The 17,461-nt window shown below is 37.2% G+C and overlaps 1 long non-coding RNA gene across 5 annotated transcripts; it reads left to right on the forward strand.

The window, feature by feature from the left end:
• Nucleotides 1-1,406: 1,406 nt before the first annotated feature.
• On the forward strand, nt 1,407-16,401 carry LOC142404220 (uncharacterized). 5 transcript variants are annotated; one of them, XR_012773782.1, is made up of 6 exons: nt 1,407-1,498; nt 2,095-2,846; nt 4,459-4,548; nt 7,097-7,248; nt 7,648-7,803; nt 7,909-8,824. It is a non-coding gene; the product is annotated as an uncharacterized LOC142404220 (long non-coding RNA). The 5 variants fall into 5 exon arrangements; XR_012773784.1 differs by lacking the exons at nt 7,097-7,248; nt 7,909-8,824 and adding an exon at nt 13,902-16,401; XR_012773783.1 differs by lacking the exon at nt 7,097-7,248 and having other exon boundaries at nt 7,883-8,824.
• The last annotated feature ends 1,060 nt before the right edge of the window (nt 16,402-17,461 follow it).

The raw sequence follows: 17,461 nt of genomic DNA on the forward strand, positions 1-17,461 counted from the left end.
GCTTCTTGAGAAAAATTAGGTCTAGTCACATAAATTTCAAGTAGCTTGAATCTATGTAGGTGGAGTGCAGTGGAACTGAGGATCTGGAAATCACCCATGCCAAGATGAGTGTCAAAATACATGCCTTTTGCATAACCCCTCTCTTCACAGCTGCTTTTCAAAACATGGCCTGGTTATATCTCCTTGTGTTAGCTGCGCTAAGAGCCAGGGGTACTGGATCTGTTTGAACAAGTGCCCTGGCCTCTCTTTTTAGGTATTAAGCCAACCTTCTGTAGCAGCCAATGTAGATTTGGCATGGAGAATTCTTCTAGGGTGCAAAAACCAAGTAAGCTATGCAAACCCTTATTATAAGCTCTTTCTGTTTTATTTGCACAATACAAATGGTCTTTGTAATTTGGTAAATGAAATATTTTATGCACACCTTCAGCTAACTCTTCCACTGCCATGAATGCAGAATATTTATCTAGGCAGCCAGAGTGTTTATGTAATAATACTAAATGCATGAATGCCTTACATTAAGTAGCACCCGATCCAGTGGACCAGAACCATAGTGTGCCAGGGGTCCAAGGGTACAAGATAGTCTCTGAGCTACAGAATACAGTCTACGATAAGAAAAAAGGCTACTGGCCCATGGTAAATCACAGGAACACACTATAACAAAGTTGTTCAGCATGGCAGTCAGCAGGCAAATTTTCTATAGCAAGGAAGGAGAAGTATGATAAATAACAGGAACGGGATGAGCCTTTTATAGTTGTTCAGAGTGAATGCACTTTCATCTACCCTGAAGAGGGTAAGCAAAGGACCATTTCTTAATTTACAATAGGCATCTGAAAGCTCCATACTAGCTCCTCATTCTTGTTCTGTTCTTGACTTCCTGTTCTGAGAGGTGTTAAGGTAAAATAATTCCAGTGAAAGGCTGCATTTCAAGAATAAGTACAAATCAGTACAACACTAACTTTTGCCATCAGTCTCTTACTTGACTCTTACTTGATACACTGCCACTTTCAATCACATATGGCCTGTCTCGTCCCACTCGGTGGGTTGCGAGAGGGGTGAATCTTTTCAATTCCCCGACGGTTTGTGTACCGACAAAAGCCGATCTCTGCTCGGCAGAGCTGCGTGGTCGGTAGAGTCACGACAATGACTCAGAGGAACAGGCTGGCCAGCAACTTTATTAACTGATGAATTCAACAAATGGACAAACTTAACGAACTGGCGAGCTTAACGAATGAGCAGAGGCGATTTGGCAATGGAGCTATTTTCCGGGCAACCCGTCACAATTTATCCCAAACTTGCATATATTGGAAGAGTAGAGGGGGAGAGAAGCGAGAAAAGGAAAAGAGAGGAGGAAAGAGCAAGAAAAAGTATCACCACCCTTGGTGATACTTTTTCTTGCAAAAATCACAATGACGATGACAGATGTGGCAATCCTCCAGTGGTGGGCGTGCACATGGTTCCCTGGAGGGCGTGTCTTTTATAAGCTAATCCCCGCCTCCAGGTACGCCCCTTCAGCACTTACATGGTTCTTGTTCCAGAAAGTTCTCAATCTTCTGCGCAGGCGCTGGGGGAGCGGGGTGGTCACGAGGGGTCTCTCGGGCGGTCGCAAGCCCCTTCCTCAGATCAGCTCTGTGTGACCTCTGGCCGTACGTGGTCAGGTCCGGCGGAACCCGGAACCATGCGGCCTCCGACGCGCTCTCCACGTCCCGCACATCCCGCTCCCGCTCTCCCCCACCCCGTGCTCCCTGACCTGCTGTTGCCATGCAAATAGCACCTCACCTCGCCGCAATGTTTGAGACATTGACTCTTTCAGTCTCTCACATGGCCTTTGTTAGACAACGATATTTAACTATGCTTGGGTGTTTAACTTCATTCATTTTTCCTCTTGGAGCTAACTAAATTCAGTGTCTCTTTTTTTATTAATTTCATTGAAATCAACCAATGTTTTGTTAGCTTTTGCCTAAGAACTGCAGATAGTCAGTGCTGACAACTTCAGTGTAATGCATATTCATATGTAAATAAAATCAGACCTTTCAAAAAATTACACAAACTTGGTTCAGTCAAAGTAATTTGTCCTATTTTTATTTTATGGCCTAGGCATGTCAGTATTGCTTCCTGAAATGTATACCACTTCAGTAGCTGTCTATATAGTTCTTGCAAGAGATCCATATCCTGAAGAAACTCTTGAAATAGATTATAATAGATTTTTCCTTCTGTAGGAAAAAATGTTCTACATAATCAACAGAGCTGCACATTTTGTCCTAATTTCTCATTGAGAATGCCTGGATGGAGACCCCCATGGGAAAATTGCTAAACTGATGTGATACCAGCCTTCTCCAGAAAAGACTTCTGGACTTCAAGACTTCTGCGCAGTGCACATTATGCAGCCTAGGCATGCCTTTCTTCCACATTTTCCCTGAGAAAAGACAAAGATAAACAGAAGTCCATCTAAATCCTTGTGGAAAACAGTGAGGGGGGTATCCCTGGAAAGAAGATGTAGCCTGTGAGGTCTGTCAAACTGAATTTGAGTGCCATTGGTTGAAATATCATTTGAGCAGATGGATTATTGAATAGGAATGCCATTTAAATGCAAGTATTAGGGCATTCACTCAGCATGGAACACAATAACACACATATGTTGCAAGAGATAAAGTGTGCTTTGAGAATGGATTTTTGGCTAATTATATATGTGAATGACTGAAAGTGTCAATTATTTTAATTATTCTATTGTAAAATAAGCATTTTTAATTTACTTTTTCTATTCTGTTAAGATACTGCAATTGCAATGTAGTGACAATTGGGCAAACCTCTGTGTCTGGACACAACTCTCTGATCTCAGTAGGACTTCTGTAGGTACATAAGACTGTCCTACAGAAGACATTGTATGATCAAGACCTCGGAAATCCTGCTAACATTCCTAGCTGGTATTAGTCTTCTCATAACCTTAAAAGAGAGGAAAATGCCACTAACCCAGGAGATTTTTCTCTTTTGGTGTCATATGTTCCTATTCTTCTCTTGACCTAGTCAATCCAAGGCTGAGTTGTGAAGCTCACAGTGCTCTTGTGAAATTGCTTTGGCTCACAGCAGGAGGATGGTTCATACATCTAAGTCTAAAGATATGCTCTTGAAATGTTATTGAAAGCAATCTCAAATAACCACATCTGATTTTTTTCTATGAAATCCCATAGGAAAAGAGACCGTAAAATGAAGAGACTTACATTTGCTTGTCACTGCCTTCAGAGACTAATTTGTCTTCACTATACTAGCTTGAACAGATACTTAATTATTTGAGATTGTTTGACATCTTCCTTGCTCACAGGTCTAAATTTTCAGCATGTAAAAGATCATACATCTTTATAAAATAATTCAGTGATTGCAGAAGCATCCCGATTTTCTATAACACTATAGAATTCTAGTTCTGTCAATGAAGTCTGTATAAATTGCACACATTTTCTTCCAAATTATTTAATTTTTTTAAGTGTAGTAGGAACAAAAGAAAACTTTTTAATAATTTAGGCCCATCGCTATATGGAGGCTTTTTTTGTACTAATGCAGAAAAGGCAAGTACATTTACTATGTGTTTCTGTGCTGGATTTAAAAAGCAGCAAGATCCTTTGCGTTCAACTATATGAGGTTGAGAACTTTTTTATTAATAGTCTTATTTTTTAAGATGAGAAATCCTTGACAAATGCATAGTAGTTTGCGTTGGAAAACAGTAACTTAGGTGCACAATAGAATTTTAGTCTGAATGAAAGAAAGGAACTTACATCCTAAGACAAATAGTGCCGAGACTGGGAACTCACGGAGAATAAAGGTGATATAAATTTATGTTAAACTTGGAACACTTGATCCTCAACCTTTGAGTCTTACAGTGAATTACAGTCACAAAACAGAAACAGTATGAAGTATATGGCCCATATATATTGGAATAACATTCCTCCTCTTGTAAGCCAAGAACTTTATTTATCATTATATAGTTCAAGGACAATAACACACCAGATCTGCCCAACTGAGGCTGACTAGTCATACCTAAGCAAGGGCACCTTCATATATTTTTGTGTTATCACATTTGTATAAGGACAGATTTTCTTCTACTAACATGTAATTCCAAACAGTAGAGCATACAAATAGGAAACAGATTTTCTTCTGTATTCATAAATCCTAAGACTCAAGGGTTGTAGAGTAAAATGATTTATAGTTCTGAGCACTATCAAAAATAAATGTTACATTATAAAAATGGTTTGAAAGCATAAAAATGAAAATTTAACAGGATTCACAGTCCTTCTAAAGTTTGGAACTAGATCACTAGATAGGCTTTGTTTACGTGATCTGTCCTCATATGATTAATATTAGCTCACAGTATATTATTTTCAAGAGTACTTTTTAAAAAGGAATAAGGAAAAAAATCATGTTGCTCATTTAACTGTTTTGTTTTTCATTTTTCTCTGCTGCATTCTTTAGCTAAACCAAGTACATTCTTTTTAGTGGATCCAGATAGTGAATGATTTATAAAACCCTGAACCAGCTCTGGATTATGAAACCGACCTTAAAGTAAGACTACAAAATTATCTGTAAATAATGCTTATTCCAAAAAGATGGTTTCTTTGTTAAACTCTTCCTATTTCTATTGATTTTAAAGAAGAATTTTGCTTTAAGATATATTGTGCAATAAAAGTTCTGTGGAGAGGGGAAGAGGATTAGACAATAGGAGTGGCAAGTCTTCAGAAAGAATTTACTCCAACAATTTCCACAGCCCCTTTTCATATATGAAATTTACCTTGTAGCTAAACTGTTAACATGTAAGTGAATTTGATATTCATAAAAGCATGTTCTCCATCCAAAACTATATACTAACATGCATTTTCACTACAAACTCCTTAAAATTTAAATTGAGGAGAGATTCTTTGGAAAATCACAGCCTAGAAAAACAATTTTTAAATACAATTTCAGTGCTCAAACTTGGGAGACTTTCAGTTGATTTCATTGGGGTTCAAACTGAGTCATAAGACATTTAATGCTACCTCTAAATGCATTCGGTCAAAAACTTGAAGTACCACAAAACGATTATTTATATCAGAAGCTCCTCACGGTGGCAAATACAAAATAACCCAAAGTAGCACATGGAATGCAATGCTGTTAGAGGCTGCAAAAAGACAGACATGGAGAAGAAAACACATGCAGGGAAACATTTAATTGAATTTTAGATGATTAGGTGTCTGGTTTTGAGCTAAACAAGCCTTATTTATATTCAGTGGAGTAAAATAGGCAATTGTGAGGTGTATAACCTATTTATTTCACGAATCGCATGTTTGGGGTGCCTAATTCTTTTCACTAACCGTAAAGGGAGCTTTTGTTCACTACGTAATATATATTCATCTTCATGGAAGCATGAGCATCACACAAGTGTGTCTTGCCATGTGTCCCCTGAGGCAAAGCTGAGGATGCTTTCCCTCCTGGATCTCACTAGGCACAGGAAGGGAATGAAAGAATGCTTTACAGCTGCTCAGAGGAGAGGGGAAAATTGTAAATATTTTCAGAAAAGCTGTATAAATTATAATATGGCTTTGCCATTCGACTTTGTATGGGTTCTTATAACACATTAATTGCTCTGGTAACTGTGCACATTTCAGTCATGTTTTAACTAACACAATTAAAATGTTCAGTTCTGTTTTTTCCTCTAATGATCTACCTGGGGAAAGCAGCTATACAGGGGAATTTTTTAGACTGTTAGTAACATACACCTCCCCTGAGAGTATGTGAAGGGGGATGGGCAACGAGAGGGGTTTAGAGTTTGTCCTGACTGAGACCTGAAGTATTTGCTTTTTCAGTGTATTCCCCTTTTTAAAGCAATTGGTAACTAACTTTCAAGTTATCATAGCAGGTCCAGGTTATGAGCAATTTTGGTGCTGGTCTGTCTGCACAGCTGACTTAGTCATACCACACTGTGATAACCGACCGGGAAAACTGAGCAGGAACACCGCTTGTAGAGCCAATGCCCTGGAAAGATCACATCCAGGCTCCCCTCCTGGCTGCGAGTCATGGTGGGGGAAAAAAAATCCTGCAGATGTCCAGTTAAAGGTGTTCTCTGTTCTGTCTGATGTTTTCTGGGAACTCTGCAAATGCGTCCATCCATCAGCAATGTGTCACGTACACAGCCTGTGCCCTTTTAGCTTCCAATCTTCCACTAGTATGAACTGTTGCTTCTGCTTCCCCTGCCACTTCTGTAAAGTCTCTGTCCCTCAGCTTTCCACACTATTGGTTCAGCCAGTTCACCTTTGGGAATTTCCTATGGAAATTAGTATAAATATGTATCAATTACTTTCCTTAATTCCAGTTTCTGTCTCCTCTGTCATTGCCTTTTGTACCTGCATGTCAGCCAGGAAGGGCATAACTGATCAGGGAGAACGAGACTAATGGTCACTAATGGTCACCCAATGCATCGTAAAGGCAGTAGGGAAAGCCTTTGCCAGTTAAGGCTTCAAGAACTTACGGTCAAGCAGGCTGCAAGAGCTTAGAAACTCTTTTGGCAAAGGAAGGTCTGGTTATCCTGGGATGAGATTCCAAAGTCTGTGTCTGAGGGAACTTCTCCCTTGAGGCAGCAAGATTCTGGACCCATGCATCACATTTTGTAACCAAGCTTTTAGCAAGTTCACTGTTCTCAGTTGTACGACATTGATAAAAACACCAAATTCATAGAAAAGTTGCATAGTCCAAAGCATGAGCTTGCTTTGGTAATACTGTATTTTGATTTTTCTTAAATAAAAGTTCTTTACAATTCCCAATTTGTTTGCAAAAATGAAGAAAAATATCAGAAATATCAGAAAACATCAGAAAATATCAGAAATATCAGAAAAATATGAAAGATATTTCCTGTAAAGAGTCCTATTCTTTAATAAGCTGAACCACTCATTAATACACAGAAGCGTTCACAGAATTATATACTTGAGTCTCATGGTGATGACCAATTACAAAAACAAAAACCAAGCAGCAGTTCAGAAGAGCAACTTGCATACAAAAGCATAGCAACAGACTGAAGAAAGTTTGAAGAAGGGGATTATTGTTTCTGCATATAAATCCTATTTCTTTTATGCACTTTTAGCATTTCCAGATGGCAAGTTGCTGTTACAGAGACAAAAGCAATAACCACCACCACCCCCCCCCCCCAACATATAAACCTCCTAAAGCATGCACTGGCGCAATCACAACACAAATCAAAACAATAAATAATGAAGATCTATTTTTTTTGTGTAGGTAAGTACTTCCTGCATCATCCTTTTGGGATTACTGCACTGAAACATGTTTAACCACATAGTAAATAGCCAATGGAGTAATGTCACTAGCCATGACTACACTGGACAACTTTTTTTCTTTTTGTCTTCATTAGTATTCTAATAAACCCCAAAACCTTAGTGCTTTTTCATTATTATTTTTCCAAATACCAAAAATCTCACAGTTTCATTACTAAGTCATTTACATATCAACATAATAATTTAATAAATATTCCTTTTGGAATGAGTCAATATGAAAAGCTGAGGTATAGACTATTTATACTCTGCATTGGGCATAATGACAACATCATTCTAGAAAAATCCAAATGATGTTAAGCCTTAACTTGTATTGTCTTGCTTTTTCCCTTTCTTTCACACACAGATTTCAAAGGAAAACAAGGGAAAGAACGGGAAATAATCTGAGAAGATAAAACAGGGGAGAATATGGGAAAATATTTAAAAAGTGACAAAGCAGGAAAAAATGAAGAAAGAAACAGCATGAAGAAATGGAAGTGAGAAGTGTAGAAAGACAAGAAAGGTGACTAGGAGGCTGAGATGGAGACACACATTTAATATTTTTAGTAGGGCATTTCCAGAATAATGTCATGTATCTGTAGGAATTTATCTTGATTCTTTTTATTAGGGAACATAATTCCATGGTGGATGGACTTCCATGCTGGTGCTCCAGTCTTCAGATTTTTGGCACTTTTTGGATCTTCCTTTCTATAATATTGGTCTCCAATAAGTCATTATATGTTTTGCTGAGCTAAAGTTTTTTTCATATTTATCCAGCTTCCATTTAGAACCCATCAGGCTTAAAATTCTATGGTTATCTTGTAATACAATTTTATTTTATAGGAAAAAAAAATAATTCTTGCATAAATTCTGGCTAGGACAAAAGGATGTAGGAACAGTCCCAAAGCATATGGGTTAAATTAGCGCCTGCTGAGTTGCAGTGCCAGCATTTGCCTGATTTAATGACATGATTTTAAATAATTGGAGGGGGGTCTTAAGCATTCTCCATGTGATTTTCTGATGGATTAATTTTAAACAGAGGCCCAGGGAACATTTGGGATCACTAGTGTGAATGTGTTTCTGTTGGTTAACAGTGAATAATTGGCCTAGTTTCTTGTCCCATTTCTTCTTCAGGAAAACATAATTAATTCAAATGTGCTGGCCAGTGATATGCATAGCACTGCTGCAAATCGTAATAATAAGGCTAACCTCTGGAGGAACAAAAGCAGGTCAGATGGTCAGGAGTGGGACAGGCAACAAGACTGAATCAATAGGAAACAGCTCGATCAAGTTCAATCTATCACTTCTTCTTAGGCCAGCAACATTTAAAAATATGAAGAGTTATTTACAATTAAACACTAAGACCAAAGTAAAAGAATATTAAAGGTGACATTTTAGATCCCGATCATGCTTCTGGAGTTCAAGAGTGAAAACAAAATGAGAAAGTCTGGTTTTCCCAGTGCCTGAGGAGTTCTTCCTAATAGATGAATGAAACATAATCTCAATGTTATTTTCGATAATTACTTCAAAACTACTCTTTTCAACATATTTTGCCTTCAATGAGCATCTCTTTTGTTTCATGATGTAAGATGTTATCTGGTTTTAAAGGGGTGCTTTTCAAACTGTTAAGACTAATAAAATACTGCTATTATATGATCTTCTCTTTTATTTTACTTAGTGGGCAGGCATGCAGATGCAGATGTAAATCTGTAGTTTTAGTTATGTAACAGAGATCAGAATCCCACCCAAAAATTGTTTTATGAAAATGTTGTAAAGGAATGCATCTGTATACATTAAACATGGAGAGTAATTTAGGAAGTGAAAGTGAATTATCTAATCAGAACTAATATATTCTGTTACATTTGGGTAAATACTGCCTATTATAACACACAAAGAGAATAGTGGATCTGTACTACATTATGCTATATCTATACTACTTTGGTTTTAGGATATGGAAATCTTGGACTATGAAAATGAACACTTTCATTGCAAATCCAAAACTGATCATGGGATATGATCTACAATGTAATCACAAAGACTATAGCTTTTCTTGGAAGATAGCTCACTTCAAAATCTTTTTTCATATATTTCTTCAAGTTAAACGCAATAGCCCTAAACTTGGTTGGAGTTAACCAGCCTATTATTTATTCAAGTTCTTGAATAAGTTTTCTAACATATAGTGACTTCCTGTATGGCTTAGTTAAACAACAAGAAGCACCCAGAATGTTTTAAAAAAGAAAATATATAGACTTTTCCTAATATAAATCCACCCTCTTAATAGTCTTTGAAGACCACTGAAAATTGAAAACACAGCAAGGTGTGTTCCATATTGCTGTGCATCTGCACAGTGATGCTGTGTTTTAAATGAAAGTAGGGCTTACTAGAATCTAGAAATCAGAACTAGAGGGGCAGAAGACTGGATGGTTACTGAGTGAACTATTCAGCTCATGAGCTGAAAGAGTTTTGAACCTTGAGAAGAACAGTTGGAATTTATAATTTCTACTTGACAAAAATTTTACGTTTCCTGAAAAAGATTAGGTTTCCTGACTGAAAGGTCTGCATGCTTTGTTCAGTAAAGAATGCCAGCTTTTTGCTTTTAGATGTATTTACAGACTGTGAGAAATTTCTCATTTCTCTTACTTTTAAAATTGTTTTCCCTGTACTTGTGTCTGACTAGTCAAATGAAGTAATACAAGAAATGAAAACAAATGCAAATTTCCAATTTTCCAAGTGAAATCACTTTAATTTCAGAAATATTTTTTCACAGAAACTTTCAGGAAAATGAAAAGTGTTCAGTACAAATGGAACAATCTTCCTTCACTCAAAAGTGTTTTGGCAAAACAAGTCTGACCAGTTGCAATCAGTAATAGTGACGTCAGTATGACTTCTTGCATCAATATCATTTATATGAACCCAGAGAATGTAAATCAGCCTATTAAGGCCAAATGTTGTTTTTATTTACACTTGCTTCCACCTTGAAAAAAGTCATTTGAGTCTTTGTGTTTTGAAAAAAGAAAAAAAAAATTCTTAGCAATAATTCTACAAGCTTTAAAGCCAGAGAAGACTTCTTCAGTCAGTTGGTCTGTGTTTTTTCTTTAACATAGTCCAAACTAGGAAGGTAGGGAACTGATAGCCGTCCAGACTCTGACCTCAACTGTCTGACCTGATTTCAAAAGAGTTGAACACTCAGAGTTTAAGCTGAAGTTAGCAGGCCTTGCAGCTGTGTGGTTTACTTGCCAATCAGCTTGTTGGCCTGAAAATAAGAAAATAGCATTAAACTGTCTAAGGACTGGAGAAGACAATCATTGATTATTGACAGTAATAAAGGGGTATTACTTTTATAATAGCTTGACCTACTTTATTTTAAGAAAGAATATGCAATACAGCTATTTATTTTGGAATATACCATCATGAAGCTTAAGCTGAAGTTTCATTTTATTTAAGATAGTAGTATTCATATTACTATACCTAGGATAATGTTAGATAGATTTAAAAGGAAAATACCGTCCAATCTCTGTGTCACAGGGGAGTTGTGACAGAGTCAAAACATGCCTTTTCATTTTACTGAGCTGTTTCATATGATACATCTTTCCAAGAGCCTCATCATCTGCCAATGAACCCCAAGTTCATTATCTATAAACTGTGTTATAAAATTAATTATTAAAGTACTGTTTAACATTCTTAGAATACTAGAACTGGTGAAGTAATAAAAAAATATATTCCCAAAGGTGGGATTCAGAACAACTTGTTTGAGAATCAAAATTTTAAAGTATCTACTCCTTTCACAGTACAGTACAGTGGCAGTGCACATATGACACCTTAAGTTACCTTGGATGGTGCCTAAAAGCCCATCATAAATTCATGAAACTGGTAGACTCATAATAAACTTAATGGAGACGTAAATGATTGTTTAGTCAGTAAGCTTCACTCTCTTGACTTTAATATATGCTGGCTGAGACTCTGTCCTACAGCCCCCCGCACTTTTAACTTCCAAAGACTGGAGTCCAAAAAACCAAGAGCAATTCCTGGAGTCAATAATGTTCCTCTTTTATCTTTAATATTTAAAATATATGAATTTAGACAAAAAGATTGAATTACTAAAAATTCAATAAAAATTATGATGCTTTTCATGCACCTTTTTCTTCATGTTCTTTGTTCTCCTCTAGTGCTCAATGAGCACAATGAAATGAGCTTAAAATAGCTGCCCATGTGCAGAACAGCCCTTCACTAACTTATTAGTGTAAATGAAGAAATGAAATTGTTTCCATTAGCATCAGCCATATGCCTACTCTCCACTTTGTCACTACTATCAGATGGGAAGGTTTCTGGAAGTGTTGGGCCATGGGAGGGTGAAGCCATGCTATGCGTAATCTTCCTCTGACTTCAACTTTCTTCCAAAGTCTAAAGGCCAGTTTGTGCGGATGCTTTGCATTCTAATTAGTCCCAGGACCAGATCTCAGATGTACTTGATGATTTTTTTTCTCATTCTGGAAATGCAACTTGAGGAATTCAATAGTGGCAAACACACATTTTAAGAACAAAAAGCCCTTTCGAGTGGGTTCTAAATTAAAACCCAGAGCAGGAATGAAATGAATATTCAAGCAGTACAGTAAACAATGGAAGACAGATTTCTTTCAGGTAGTTTTTAGATTAGTTCAGATAATAACAAAATATGAAAAGTATAGTGAGTAATTGCAGATAAAGCCACGTGATTCATGTTTTGAGTTATGAGATATTTCCAGACCCCTTCACACACACAAGCTACATGGTAACGAAATATCCCTGTTTTCATGCTTTAGCTTGTATCTAGGTAGTGTACTGTAAAACAAAATCTGTGCAGATTTTAGACCAGGGTAAAAGAAAATGATCTTGCAATTGCAAAAGCTTTTACTGGATTGTTTAATGATTGCATAGGTCACAAGAGGCTGTTTGAAAACTATTAAACAGGAAAAATAGCTTTCTTTATTACTTGGAAAAACTTGTATGCTTACTGCTAAATTTCACTCTTAAACAGGGGAAGGAGTAAATAAGTACTGCCAAGATCTGAAACAGTATTTAGCAGTTACTATAGGCTAAATATGCTTTTCCTTGCATGAACTGGCATACAATGCTACTGTCAGTGTTCAAATGATCAAAACAGGCCTTTTCCTATTTTGATGGTTTCTTGAGTCTTGTGTTCTGCTTTCTTTTTGGCTCTGTACAGAATACCTCAACAGAACTTTTAATAACTGCACATCTGATTTATCTACTCATTTATTTATTTAGTCATAGTATCTTTCATTTAGGTACCAATAGATTACAGTTTCCTTGAACTATGAAGGCCTTGCTGCTCCTCACCAGAGGGCTTTGGAAGTCTGAGGCAGTGACAGCAGCAGAATGTATTTTACCACTGCAAAAGTACATGTTCTTTCAAAGGATGTAGACAATAAACTTCCTCTTTCTTTTCAGAAATTTCCTATGTTGTGTCACCTCACAATCAGCTGGAATGTTAGGCAAACATCAACATTGCATTTTGCATTAAGTATTCTTGTGAAAATTGGAAAAATAGCAAGAAAACCACATGGCTTATCTGCGTAAGACACAGAGACTATATTTACTTCCAATTCGCTGAGAGTCAATCACAGCAGATGGAGTCCATAATTCACTAGATCTGGGGTTTCCATTAACTTGGAGTGACAGTCTCAAGGCAAATCCCCATATTTCTTTAATTGTTTAGTTAACTTCACTAGCAAAGCAACTTACAATGGAGAATTTCCCTTCTGAGCCCTGCTGTTTGCTCCTCCAGGTCATCGCCATTACTCAGTAAGGGTAGATCCAGCTTTCCATGGTCTTTCTGAAGGGAAAACATACCTCATTATTCATCTGGCTCTTACTGAATCCTTCTCCTCAGTTCTCATACCTGTGATGTGCCTCCAGTGTAAAGCATCTGTGGAAAGGGCTACGCTTCAAGGGATCCTTGGTTATGTGTTTGCTCTTTCTTTATTTGCATTTTTGTTTCTTTGTTTGTTTGTGGTTTGGTTTGGGTTTTTTTGTTACCTTGGTCCCAATTTTATAAGCAAGTGTCTATCCTTACTTTTTGCTGAAGGACCATAGTCTATTCTTTTCCCTTATTTTTTCTTATAACGACAATGATACTTCTGTGATTGGGGTTGTCCTTTCTTCAGCCACTGAATTTATTTACAGATATTAATTCTGACTGCAGGCAGATCATTTTCTTAGATGAAAATAATTTCATCTTAGATGAAATGATAACTCTATATTAGTTTTAATTATTATTTTCCAGGTAGAGAGTGTCTCAAAAGTTGTATTACCATGCTAACTGGTATGTTTATAAGACAGACCAATCTCCTGCTATTGATAGCTTTCTGAATGTCTTTTTTAAGCATATGGTGTTGACCTTCCCAAAACAGTTCCTCTCGGAGAACTCCTAGTTACCTTCTTATGCAAGGGTGGAGGTGGAACAGGCTACAGTAATGTTCTCACCAAGGATTTAATTCTTTGTGAGTTTTATGACTAAAAAATTACTCTGTCTACTAATGAAATTAATGTTTCAGTCATATTTCCTGATTTGTGGTGACACTTGCTCATAAACAAATAAAGTCTGTACTGCTTATCTTTCAGTCGTGAGAACAACTTGTGACTCCACTTGGGATGCTGTTCGAGGTGATGAGAGAACTGCTGGAAATACTCCATATACTGGAAAACGTTTGTCTGAATGGAGGATGGGCATGCTGAGCTCCTTTAACCTCTTCAGCAATTTCGCGATTTCTCTTGGGAGTGAGAAAGCACTTTCCTTTCAAAGGATTCCTTGGCAGTGACTGCACATACATTCATCTTGCCTCTGGCGTCCAAAGCCCACAACAGTCAATTAAGCAGCATATCTGTGAACTGTCCTTCTTTAAATAATTCTGTCATAATCTCACCCTTTGATTTTCTTGAAGGTCTGCGTAACTAATAATGTATTTTGGATAAGTACTGGTATTAACAGGTGAGCGATTTTATTCTGTGTTTTGAACCTCCCATGGAAATTGATTTCTTCTTATCTAGATTTAAGCTCAAACCAAACTGATGTCTTAAAATGGTCCTAGACCATTATGTACCAACTAACATGGTGAGCACATGCTGTATTGGAAACATCTTTGACTAGTCTGTCTCTGCAAAGTATACTAAGAGTAGGTCTATACTGGCAAATAAAACAGGATTATCCACTTGCCATCTATAAAAAAAAAGGCAAATAAAGTGGGATTTTTCTCTGGCCCTAAGGCCAAATGTCTTGTCATAGTTATGACATCTGAGTTATGACTAAACTCTTTCTCCCAAACCTTCAAAACTGCATGGCTGCACCCAAACAGCCCTTAGCTTGTGGTATTCCCCAAAGTGCCCCTGGACATTGGGAAAGCTCTGTCTGGGGGGGGCAAAAAACATACCAGGGCTGTGTATTAAACAGTGCACGTGTCATGGCTTAACCCCAGACGGCAACTGAGCACCGCACAGATGCTTGCTCCCTCCCCCAACTGGTGGGATGGGGGAGAGAATCAGAAGAGTAAAAGTGGAAAAAAATATGTGTGTTGAGATAAGAACAGTTGAACAATTGAAATAAAATAGATTAAAATAGTATTAATAATAATAATAATGACAAAATAATATACAAAGCAACTGATGCACGACACAATTGCTCACCACCTGCCAACCGATGCCCAGCCAGTTCCTGAGCAGCGGCCACCCGCCAGCTTTTCCCTAGTTTCTATACTGAACATGACGCCATATGGTATGGAATAGCCCTTTGGCCAGTTTGGGTCAGCTGTCCTGGCTGTGCCCCCTCCCAGCTTCTTGTGTATCTCCAGCCTTCTCAGTCAGTAGAGCATGAGAAGCTGAAAACTCCTTGACTTAGTGTAAGCACTACATAGCAACAACTAAAACATCAGCATGTTATCAACTTTATTCTCATACTAGATCCAAAGCACAGCACTATACCAGCTACTAGGAAGAAAATTAACTCTCTCCCAGCTGAAACCAGGACAACATGTCTATTGGCCAGTGATCTAGCCTGTGCTCTGGATCTGTTTTATTTGCTTATATACTGATGGAGCCCAATTATCTGCAAGGTGCTAAATTGGAGCGCTGAGCTATTTTGTACATGTGGGAGCAACACAAAAACCAGACAATGTTCTTTAACCCCTTTGTCACAGATGGGAAACACAGGAAAAGAATCTGATTCCAATTACATTCATAAGAAACAAAAATTCACTCTTGGGCAGGAAACTCACAGCCCATTTCCAGCTTTAAGCAAAATGTCATGGCCAACTTATAAACTGCTTAAAAATGGCTTTATGTAATGAAAGTGCTGACAGACCTTTAATTATATCCGTGAGTGTGACTATATAGCAGAATAATTTTGAATTCTTATTTGATTCTTGAGGTCTGAAGCAATTTTAATTCACTGTGAAGTGAAATCTATCAGAGTACCAGTGTGAGGCACTTTATTTTAATATTAAACATATGGAATTACAAACTGATCATTTCCTAAATGTCTATAACGTCTGCACTGACTCCAAATTAATCCATTAAATTAAATCTATTAGCATTAATACCAAATGTATTCCTATAGCCATGGAAGACAGGGAATAATATATTATTAATCTTACTGATTTTTGCATAACCTGTTCTACCTACTAATTATCACTATGGCAGCAGCAAAATCCATTTAACATTGCCTAATGCTTGAAGGTATGGGGCCTTTTGTCTTCCTATTATAATTTTGTCAGACTTCAACAATTTGTTGCAAACTTGCCCCTGCCAAGCATCTGCTTAGGTCTGAAGGGTTTTCCCTTTCTTCTTTGCTTTCTGTCTCTTTTTATAATTTAACTGTTACAAGTAACTCAGTTAAAGAAAATTGAACTTTATAAAGCTGTGATGAATTAGAGACTTATGTATATGGTTAAGCCTGAGCCCAGCAAAGAACTATATGTTTATCTAATGTTATGCCATGTAAATAGTCCAGCTGATTCTGATGATACACATTTATGCCGTGTAAAATAAAGCGTGTCTATATCTGTCTTTGTAGAAGAAAGGGCCTTATAGTATGAATTAGCAGTGTAATCATTTCAGTTTAATAAAACAGAAGTGCAAACAAAAGAAGTGTGATTTTTCACATAGGATCCGGCTGATAAAATTTAGATGCAAGGAGGAAAGTACTCTGAAATGTATTTCAAATATATAATAATATTTAGCCCTCCTCAAAGTCCAGTACAAATACTATTGAAAAGAATGTGCTAGCTCTAGATGCCTGAAAAATAAGAATATAATTAAATTATCACCAAAGAGTGAGTCTAAACATTTAAATTGTGATCCTGACATTTTTGCAAGGACTCAGATTTAGCACACACTGATGATCTATGTATCTGATGGAAGGATCCTATCACAAACAAAGGGGTCATTTGCAAACTTTGGAAATAATTCGAGGATATAAATTGCACTACCCTGCAGCTGAAAGATATACATGCTCAAAGTGCTTGTCAAAATGGTTGTGCAAAGTTTTCCTATTGTGGAAAATAACACTTAGTATGAAAAAAAAGCAACAAAGCCCACTCCCCTCCCCCCAAAAATCCCTTTGATATTTCATACCAGATCCTCTTGGTTAACTTGACCAAACAACCTTTTCTCTTAAAGTCTGTTAGTAAAGCAGAAAAGTCATTTTCCCCCATGTAGATACATTTCCATGTACCATCTATTCACAGATGAGCTGTACCTGTTGATAGCAATATAAGGTTTTTAGTTAGTACAAACGTCTTTCATGCCACTTCAAACAGGAAAACTAAGTTTGCATCTTGGCTGAAATTGCAAACACTGCTGAGGCCAAGTGGGGTGCTCTCGATGTTAGTGAACATAGGTTCACTTATTACACCTTTACATGAAATTAAGCAGTGACAGTAGTTGACTTACAGCTCCAGAAAGCCCAAAGGCTTTTGTGTTGGTGGGAAAGCAAGATGAAAGGATAGCTCACAAATTAAGCATAATATTCTTGTATACCATCTATAAGAACATTAAATTCGTTCAATCACCTTCTTTGACTTAAAACTCTTTGGGTCAAGTCACTAATTCATCTTCTTTTAGGCTCTTCCCAAGGCATTTGTCCAGGAATAACACACTATACTCCCATCTAGTTCCCAAAAATACCTTAG

Source organism: Mycteria americana, chromosome 1, assembly GCF_035582795.1.
Source record: "Mycteria americana isolate JAX WOST 10 ecotype Jacksonville Zoo and Gardens chromosome 1, USCA_MyAme_1.0, whole genome shotgun sequence".
Taxonomy (NCBI): domain Eukaryota; kingdom Metazoa; phylum Chordata; class Aves; order Ciconiiformes; family Ciconiidae; genus Mycteria; species Mycteria americana.